At 41.1% G+C, this 10,832-nt stretch overlaps 1 protein-coding gene across 1 annotated transcript in view; it reads right to left on the bottom strand.

Annotated features, from left to right (window-relative positions):
• Pde1c (phosphodiesterase 1C) overlaps positions 1-10,832 on the bottom strand; it is a 576,741-nt gene that overhangs the window by 487,251 nt on the left and 78,658 nt on the right. The gene's annotated exons all lie outside the window — the stretch shown is intronic.

Below are 10,832 nucleotides of genomic sequence, written 5' to 3' on the forward strand. Positions count from 1 at the left end.
GGGCGAGGTCCCTGCTCCCACGCTGCTCCCCCGAGCGCCCGAGCCAGCTCCGCGCGCGTCTGTTTTCTACTTCTCCTGCCCCTCTCTGGAGGCTGGTGGGGTGGGGGGCCCCAGGGAATGGCTGCGGTTTGGCGACTTGCTCTTCCTGCATAGGCTTTTTCTGGCAGGCGGGAGGCTCCCCAAAAGCACATTTACAGATGGAAAAGCAAGCCCCTGAGCCGTCAGACCCCGACAAAGTTTACTCCAAACAAGGAAGTCAGGAAAAATTGCCACGCCCACTTCCTCCCACAGCTGTCCCCAGAACCAGCCAGGAGCCCCCACAAAGGTACCTGTCAACAGCCCTGGCCAAAAAAAAAAAAAAAAAAAAAATTCTTACCGAAATAACCCCTATTTGTGGACGAGCATCTTCACACCGTAGTGTTAAAGTGTGCAATTTATGACTGTTAATCTTATTTCCAGTAGCTCCCCCCCCCCAAGACTCCCGGAATTTGCAACACTTTTGTGACAGGAAAGGAAACTGAGGCTGAGAGGGGCATAAGGAAGATGCTACAGCTAGGCAATGCAGGGCTTGGATGCACAACTCTCACTTTGTGATGTCAAGTCTGTCTTTGATCTTTCAGGGCCTAAGGTTACTGAGTTAGATAAAGCTTGTGCAGGGAAAATCATTCCCTCTGACCAGGCAGCAGTTAAAAGGATCTGCTGTCGCAGTAGTAGAAGGAAACCAGAGCTGAATCCCACCAAAGGATCCATTCAGTGTCACAGGGAAATAACAGTACTCTGCCCAGACTACCGTGGGACTACGATAATGTAATCTCTTCTGTTGTCTTGGAATTTAACACAATACATGCTTGCCAGTGAGTCAAGAAGGGATATTCCTAGTTAGTTCCAACTGGGTTTAGAGGGCAGTGGATCTAGGACTTCAGAATCTAAGAAAAATTAGAAACCCTCTCCAGAAAGAGAGACAGAACAACGTGTGCAGTGTTCTACCTACAATTTCAAAGGACCCATAGAGCCCTCAAGCTCACTGAAACTGGTTGAAAAATGTCTCAAGAATTTAATCATCGAAGGGCAGGGGTATGGGGAAAAAATGAGAACCAAGACCTGTCATGTAAAGGTACAAGATTCCAATGATGAATGTAACTGTACTGTATACCTAAAATGTACCTAAACTCAATGAGAAAAAAAAGAGTTTAATCATCAATTCACCATGTATTTGGTTTTGGTTTTGGTTTTGGTACCAGAGATGGAATTCAGAAACTTGCATTTGCAAGGCAGGCAGCAGAACCACTGATCTAAATCCCTGGCCCACCAGGTATTTTAAATAAATACATTTTTTTTGAGGCAGAGTCTCTTTAAATCATTAATTTGCTCACGCTAGGTTTGAATTTGCAATTCTTCTGCCCCAGCCTTCCAGAGAGCTAGGATTACAGGCAGACACCACCACCCCAAAAAATGAGTCTTTGTTATATCAGATTATAACTGGAATGTCAGCTTCAAATCTTCTGGAAGAAGATCTGAAACCACAAACTGATAATTTGGTTAGGTTGGTGGTAAGATTAATTATAAAGGCAATGAATGACACAAACCTCATGTAAAACAGAATGATCCATCTCAGCATAGGAACCAGGTTTGTTCCAAAGTATGATGTAGTCCTTAGTCTGTACTCCTGTGTGAAGCTGGTTACAGGGTGGAGGTGTGAAAGGGTTTAAGACACACACTGGCTCTGAACTCTGGCTCCACACTTACCAGCTACCTACCTGTCTTTGAACATCAGCCTCCTTAGTCTCACTGCCCTCAATTTACAAGGAGGATGTAATGAGAGGAAGTGTGTAAATGTAGGCCCATATTTGCCATGTGCAATCACCAGCTGAGTCTCAAATTCCACTATGCAGACACCATGGAAAAAATACTCTCTATGACATAAATATATTTTACTTATTGTTACTACCATTAATTTTTAAAGTAAAAAATGTATACATGAAAAAATTTATACATGTTACATATGTTACATGTAATATAACAATATAGGCAACAACAATTTCTAGTAGTTCCAATTTCCCTGTATTTTTCCCATTTTCTCAGCCCTTTAACTGAAACACATGCCTCACTTATGTCAACAAAAGTCCTGGAATGAAGAGGCTGAAAGTTCTGAGTCCCCAGTAGTAAATTATCAAGAGCAAACGCATACTGTGATGGAAATTTGTCCTTGAGTCAGTGAAATTAAAACTGGTATTTAACAGAAAACCTTCTTGAAATATAATCTATAAAAAATAATAACACAATGTGATCATTTATCTGTCCCCTAAGTCTGGTAAAAATAACTTGCCTGAACAATTAGAACTGTTTTTAAACTACTTCTCCCCAGAATCATTATCTCTCTCCCGGTATTAGAGATTACACACCTACAGAACCACTAAGTGCATTACTTCAAGTCTTAAAACAGCCTTCTCTGTGCAGGGCTCTTCCGCCAAACCAAGTGAGGTTCGCTGCTAACATTATATAAGCCAAGGAAGAGTGCAATCAGGACTGAGATCAAAACAAGCATGGTTTGTGCTTGCTTTTTCTGGAACGTTCCCTCAAGAATGCCTGTGATGTAAGAAAACTGAATCAAGACACCCAACAGTTGTGCCGATCCTTTGGCCTTGTAGTTGGAACAGATGCCAACAAATGAACACCTGCAACCTGAATCCAGCTTGTCAGCTGTTTTTAGAGTCTTCAATCTAAGAATACCTATTACATTATTTCATGACTGAAAACATTCAAAAAAAGAATATCTTATGACACATTGAAACTGTATGGAATTCAAATTTTGTTGTCCAAAAATAGATTTATTGGAACATAGCTAGACTCATTTATTTACATTTTCTCCAGCTGCTTTCACACTACAAAGGCAGAGTCGAGTAGCTCATGCCCGAAACCATGTGGACTACAAGCCAGAAATATTTACTGTCTGGTCCTTACCTAATTATGACTGCTGACTCCAGGATTAAAATACGTATGTCTTACACCTGCCAGTAGCTTAGATTTTAGTTTTATTATATTTATTTGAAAATTTAAGTTTGGAAAGGAATAGATTTTTTTTTTCACTGTTAGGTGAGATTTTATTTTTGGGAGGGCTGTTTGTTTTTTGAGACAGGGTCTCACTATGTAGTTGAGATTGACCTGGAACTCACTATGTAGCCCAGGCTGGTCTCAAACCCACAGTGATCCTCCTGCCTCAGCCTCCTGAGTGCTGGGATTACAGGCATGCACCACCACGCCTGGCTAGACTAGATTTTAACAAGGAAAGCAAAGAAACAAATGTTTGTTGAATGAATGAAAAATAAAGGAGCAAGGAATGGTGCCTGGCTAGACTAGATTTTAACAAGGAAAGCAAAGAAACAAATGTTTGTTGAATGAATGAAAAATAAAGGAGCAAGGAATGGTGGTGCACTCCTGTACTCTGAGAGACTGAGGCAGAAGGATCACAGGTTTAAGCCTAGCATGGGCAACTCAGCAGTGTAGCAAGACCCTGTCACAAAAAAAAAAAAAAAAAAAAAAAAAAATTGAACTCTGGATGTACCTCAGTGAGAAGGCCTTGCATTCAGTCCTTTGTACTACCAGAAGGAAGGAAAGGCAGAGGGGAGAGGGAGAGAAAAAACGGAAGGAAGATACATATTAATTGTTTCTTCCAGTCATTAGCTGATATTAATTAGGTTAAGATTAATTTCTTCCAAGAAACAATGTGACCTGACTTCATCTCAAGAGAGTAGGGACTGAACTCTCATGCAGCAGTTCATGGGTCAAAAAAAAAAAAAAAACAAAAAAAAAACTAAGAATCTGAGCCAGGCATGGTGGCACACACTTAGAATCCTGGCATTCTTGGAGCCTGAGGTGAGAGGATCATGAGTTCAAGTCCAGCCTGTGCAATTTAGCCACTGTCTCAAGGTTTAAAACAAAAATGAAAAAGTTAGAGATGCAGCTCCCTCACTGCAGAGACTCTGGGTTCAATCCCAGGGTGGGGGCAATTCCCTGGGGGAAAAATCTGGCAGGATATTTTTAAAAATGAAAATCTTAGGAATCTGACCCAGATGATAATGTCATGCTTTCTGATTCTCTGAGTGGACCCTGGTGATAGGTGCCATTATGTTTTTCTGTGTAAGGAAAGGGGTATTAATGGCAAGTGCCCATTGCCTGTTGGGTTTTGTTTTTGTTTTGCTTGTCTGTCTATGCACTGGGGATTGAACCTAGGGCCTATACATGGTAGGCAAGCACTCTACCCGTCCTTTTTCGTTTTTTTATTTTGAGACTGAGGCTCACTAAGTTGCCTGGGCTGGCCTTGAACTTGTACTCCTCCTCCTTAGCCTCCTGAGTGGCTGAGACTGCAGTTGTACACCACAGTACCCAGATGCTCATGCTTTTCAGTTTTTATTGTTCTGGACAAATATGAGAAACTCTATGAAATTTAGAATATGTTACCAAAAAAAGAGTAAGAAAATTACTTTTATTTGTTTGTTTCATGCAGAGAGCAAACAGTGCCTCAGCATTTCATAAATGCCATTTCCACATCCTCAGGTCAGGCAGAAGCCGCCTACACGTTTGGGCTGCAAATTTGGGCTTTCTCTGAGAGAGTAGGAGGTATGGAATGCTTTTAAGCAGGAGAAAAGGACTATCAGGAGGAAGGAAATGCAGCCAAAAAGGAAGCTACCATTATAGGTTCCCGGGGCTTCATCCACCAGGGAGCATTAGGAGCCGAAGCATTGGGTTTCTCTGCTGGACTCCTGACTCTTGCTCTAAGGTGACTTAGACACACCCTGTCTACTCTTCTCACCTCAGAGTTTCTGGAGAGGATCAGACAGTCTGTGCTTCTTGGAGACCAAGAGAAAAAGCACTAATATTGACTGAATACCTACTAGGAGTCCTGTGTGAATTTGCCTCACTAATCGCTGTAACAAATATCCAAAGGCTCAGCACTAAACACCAAGACAAAGGTTTACTTCCTGCACATTGCAAGCACTGATACAGACTGGAAGTGGGTGGGGGGAGCTGTGCAGCTTGGAATGACAGAATTTTTCAGAGACTAGGGTTCCTTCCACCAACCACTAGTACCAGAGAATCTTTAGGAACCAGGCCTGGAAGAAACACACATCCTTTCTTCTCATATTACCTTAGCTAGAAATTAGTCATATGACCCCATCAAACTGCAAGGAGGTTATGGGAAATGAAGGAAAGAAAAATAAGGTTTGGTAAACAGATTCTTTGAAATCCTATCCTCTCCACTATGTTGACTGAATCTGACCTCCAACTCACCACAAGGGGACACTGGGTTTAACCCAGCATAATAATCTTCTCCCAAACCAGAGTTTACCCTTTCAATCTTAAACCCAGGTTGACACTCCAGAGCACCTGAGCCCACAACCATAAGAGCAAGTAAGGCCCACTTTCCCCAGGAAATCAGCTCTTTTCATGTGGCCTATTGTTGGTTAAGGGTGTAGACATTTGTAATACTGTGTTACTGCTCTGGCTTCAGAAAAATAATTGCCAAATAATAATTAGCTTCTCACACACAAAAAAAAATACATTGTTTGTTGAACTCTGCATCTTGTGACAAGATTTTTCTTTCTGTAACTAGACAATATAAATATGTAGAATATAAAGATACCAGTGCAAAGAGAATAGCAGAGATAAATGTGCTAAATAATCTTTAGTAGGCCAGCAAAATTTACTACATCAGAGATACTTGATGAGGATCTGGGGAGCAGAGGGTTAGAATACAAAGTATCCAGGGTTACAACTCAGGCAACATAGGTCCCGGGTGGATAACTGGTTACAGGCAGAGTTAGCACACACTTGCACCCAGTCCTGGGAAGGAAATCTGGTTTCTTAGGCTTCTAACTGGGTCAGACCATCATGTGTCAGCCACTGTGCTATAGACCTATGTATTTCATGTCATTTTCTCCAGTAACAAAGAAGGGAATTAGGAAGTTAGACTTTGGTAACGCAGTGTCAAAATCCCTGGAGAAGGTCCCAAAGTCTCTGGAGAACTCTTCTCAGTGACAACCTTGGCAACAGAATTATCAAGAGCATCAAGGATACTGGGACCAAAGAGAATACACAGGCAGAATACACAGAGGGGGGTTTCTAACAGATCGAGTAAATCCAACAGTTTTCCAGAATTACCTAGAGAGAAGTGTTGACCACTGAACAGCTAAATTCATGTAGGACTTTCTTAGAGCTTAGCAATTCACCTCAAATTGAATAACCAACATATTCCTTATTACCAGCAAACACTGTCCCAGCCCCACCCACCCACACACACTCATCCCATTTTTCTATCTTGGGTTTGGCTTCTGATAATTATGACAATAATAAGGATGCCGGTATTTGAAGAAAATGCCGCAGAATGAATTAAGAAGAAAAGAACAAACTAAGAAATAGGATACAGTAAAGCTGCAAATACATACTTAAAGACAGGAAAATGAGAAAGAATCAACCAGCGAGTGAGAGAGTAAGCCCAGGACAAAGAGTTTAAATTGGTGGTTGCAAACTGTTTTCCTCTGAATTAAATGTGGCCTGTGTGTGTGTGTGTGTGTGTGTGTGTGTGTGTGTGTGAAACAGAGGAGCTGCTTAGTGTTAAAATTTTGAATTAAAAATAAATTCTTAATTTAAAAAAAAAGAGGAGGGCCAGGGATTTAGCTCAGCGGTTCAGTGGCCTGCCTTGCAAGCACAAGGACCTGAGTTCAATCCCCAGTACCCCCCCAAAAAAAGAGAGAGAGAAGGAAGAAGGATGGAAGAAAGCAGGATGTGAAAAATAAGGGAAGGAGGGAGGGAAGTGAAAGGGAGGAAAGGAGGACATCAAATTAGTAATAGCGATTATATTCTAGTGCTGGGATTACAGTAAACTGGGTTTCTAAGAGCCAACAAGTCCAAACTGGTCCTAATTCCTGTGAACATAGACTGGCTGTGTTCTAGAACATTGGCTATAATTTGATTTCATTTTTTATGTGTCCTCCAAAATTTCTACCATTCCCGTAATGAAAAACATCCTTAAAACTGGTGGTCATATTAATCACTTTCTTGTCACTGGGGAAAATAATTAACACCCTCAAATTAAAGGAGAGCTTTTTTTGCCTCACAGTTCCTGAGGGTTCTCCCCACAATGCTTATACTGTTCATGTCTGTAAAATCAGCACCAAGTAAGTACATGATGCCAAGGTCTGCCAACAGGCTCAGGAGTAGCCAGACCCCCTTGGCTACAGTGATTTCTGAGTGCCTGACTGCCTGGACCTGGGGAACCATTTCCTTAGGTGGTCTTCACTAGACACCCTATGGCTCTCTTCCTGAAGAAAAGTCTAAGGACTTTACACTTTTATGCCCTTAAGTCTGAGACAGGTGGAGTTTAACTAATTCCCAAAGTGTCCTCAAGCCATCTTTTCTATCATTTGAGGAAGAAAGTACTTGGCTTCTTTTAGATGATGCTAATGCTTTTATCAACCACATTTTCCTTGGCACCATCTTTATACATGCTTCCTTTCTGATTAAATAAAAGATTCTTCAAATCTTTCAGCTCTGTTTTTTGCTCTTGATTCTAACTGTAAATCTGGCTAAAAGCAATCAGCATTAGCCATGCAACAGCCTGAAAATTGAACTGCCTTGAAATTTCCTCCATCAGATTAATTAGTTTGCCTCCTTTAAATTCAACCTCATACACAGTTTTAGAAATGAACAAAATGAAGGAAAGTTGTTTATTAGAATGCAACATGCATGACCTCTAGCTTACTTCCCAATGGAGTCTTCATTCTCATCTTCAACCTTGTGAGCCTGGTCTTTACTGTCCACATTACTACCAGCATTCTGGTCTGTCTTTTTAATTCCAACCAGAATTACCCATCAAGCTCTGCATATAGCATTCTAGGCCTTTGCTAGCCTGGCATCTCCAAACATTTCTAAACTCTCCATATAAACCAGTTCTAAAGGCTCTGAGCACATAGTCAGGTATAATCACAGCAACAGCCCCATTCCCAGTGCCAATTTTCTGTATTAGTCATTTCCTATCACTGAGACAAAATACCTAACATTCACATATTAAAGCAGAAGAGGTATATTTTGGCTCACAGTTCGAGGGTTTAGTCCACAATCAGCTGCCGCACAAAGAGTTTAAATCACCTAGCTTCAGCTCTGTGGAAGGGCATAAAGGAGGAAAGCTGCTCACCTTATGACAGCCAGAAACAGAGAAAGAGAGGTGTATCCAGGGCAAGAATACACCCTTCCTCATCACACCCCCCATTCCCACCTTATTTAACCTCATTCTTTCTCCTAACAGCACATTCATCTATGCACTAATCAATAGATTAATCCACTGATACAGTAACCTCCATGATCCAATCATCTCCAAAGAGCCCCATCTCCAGCACATGAGATTTGGGGGGACATCTTAGATCCTAAATCATAACAGTTATCAATTCAAAAATGGATATCTAAATCACTTCCTTGGGAGCACAGCCAAGGAACCAGTTCACCCCTATAAGAGGTAGTGGTCCTTTTCAACCCAATGTGCAGCTTTGGGGGGGACACACATGGAGATGTGAGGAGGAAGAGGCCCCCCACCTAGCCAGCCAGATCAGCCAAATCAAACCTGGTGATCAAAGGGGTAACAGATGTCACAGCGAGGCTGCCCTCACATCCATTTCCTATACTTTCTTTGCTAAAAAATTATGTAATTTAAAATAAATATTAAGCTAAGTTATTCAGAGCTGGACCAATGACCTATCCAGTTTTATTTTCTCACTAGATGATAAACAGCATAAGGGCTACATCAGTTTTGTTCACTGATGATTCCAAATACCCAGAACAGTTTCTAATACCATGGAGGCAATTAATAAACACTGGTTGAATGAATGTGTGAATATTCTGTTTGCAGCAGTCACTTTAAGAAGACATATAGAAATCAACACATCCAATCTCTAAATCAGGGATATGCCCTAACCATCTTCCATGTATGAGGACAGATGGTCTATGTTCACAACTGAGTAAGAAAGAATTCACATTTGTTGCCTAAAGACTCTAGGCTCCTCTTTTCAGGAGGAACTTTGCTTCTCTGTATTATGCCAAGGACTAATGAAAAGGTCTTGCTGCCACATCGTTGCCATGTGACAGTTTATACACTGATATTTTATAAGATATTGGGCATTTTTACCATACAAGGTAAGTTGATGTCAAAAGAAATAAGATTACCAACTTGTGGGTTGAAGTTCTAAATTATGATCGTGAATTGCAAAATCTTCCTGAGGGGGGAAAGCACAAAGCCTTTTTGCTGACAAGATGATTGAATCATAAGTAAATTTTTTCCAGATGTTGATTACACTGCTGCCCAGAAAACTTTACCAGAGAATCAGAAAGTCTGTATTATCATGATAAAAGAAAGCAGTTATAGTTGGCAGCAGGTGGGAGTATTAATGAATACTGAGATGCTTTTGTCAGGGTTTTAAATTACCAAAAAGTACTTTTTTCATTGTGATAAATTCTTGCACACACATACATGTGGAAACCAAAGGTTTAGCACAATGCCTCTCAAGCCAGCAAAGAGCATGTATGTGAATGAAAGGTTAAGTTGTTTCCCTTTTTCACATGTGATACCTCTTGGTTTCATTAGTTATCCCTCGGATTTCAAAGTTACCTTCCAAAGGACAAGGGCTGTCATTTGCACATAGCCAGCTCTCAGCACACGCGTATGGGACTGACTCAAAATATGTTGTACCTGAAGCAACTCACAGAAACTAGAACTTTGCAGTGTTCTAGAAATGCAAGACCATATATTGGAAAGAATAAGAAGCACAAAAGTGTAAAAGTGAGGTACCAATCAGTGATTAGATTAAAAGTAACAGAAGAGTCACTGGACCCTTCTGGAGTTTTCTTTATTATCAACTTATGTTTGTTGAGGCCTGTACTGTGTTTCAGTGTCAGAGCTCACAATACAAAGAAAGTTTCTCTCTGGTGTTCTGCCCTCAGCTCTCACTCCTCATTCCCTCCTGAAGCAAATCACAGAATATAGAATTCCTCTTCCCTGATATGGACCATGGAAATCAGAATCCCCCTTTTTCCAAAGACAGTCATAAGCCTAAAAATATTACCCTAAACTTTTCCTGGCTTTTCTGCTAAACAGCTGACTATAAAAATATTCCCTGACCTACATTACCTGATAGTAGGTCTAAGATCTTTGTTCCAGAAAGGTCTTATCCCATACCTGAAAAAAGGACAGATGGGGAACAAGGAGAATCTGAACAAATAGGCTTTGCTCAGTCCCCCTTCAGTTTACTATTACGGTATTAGACCAGAGGTTTTTGTGCAATTACATTTCTATATGGCTATCCTTGCTTCGTTCAACTTATGCATAAAAATGGATGATTCTCCCTGGGTCTTTGGGTCTTCAAACTGAAGGCTCCTGTGACATCTAAAATACGATAGGATACATTTGCTGTGGCTTTTCTGCTGCAGATTTTATTTCTTCAGACTCAAATATTGAACTTCAGAGGAAAGTTTGAACTTCCCTAGATTCAGCCATTGTACCAGACCCTTCTAGTTACAGAATCACATTTGGTCCTCACAGCAATTCCCATCACACAGGAAACAGCTGAGGCCTAGCTCCAATAGAGTGGATGTGAATTCTAAATGAGACCAGCTGGCTCCTCCTCTGGGCTCCTCTCACAGTGCAAGGATCATTTCTTTGTCTTCTGAAAGGGTGTAAATTTGCAGATGCTACCATCTGACAACCCCTCAATTCATCTCACTTCATTCAGTTCTCTCCTCTCTCCTCTCTCTCTCTCTCTCTCTCTCTCTCCCTCTCTCTCTCCCCC

The sequence above is a fragment of the Fukomys damarensis genome, unplaced genomic scaffold (genome assembly GCF_012274545.1).
Source record: "Fukomys damarensis isolate Sample0158 unplaced genomic scaffold, DMR_v1.0_HiC HiC_scaffold_4, whole genome shotgun sequence".
Lineage (NCBI taxonomy): Eukaryota > Metazoa > Chordata > Mammalia > Rodentia > Bathyergidae > Fukomys > Fukomys damarensis.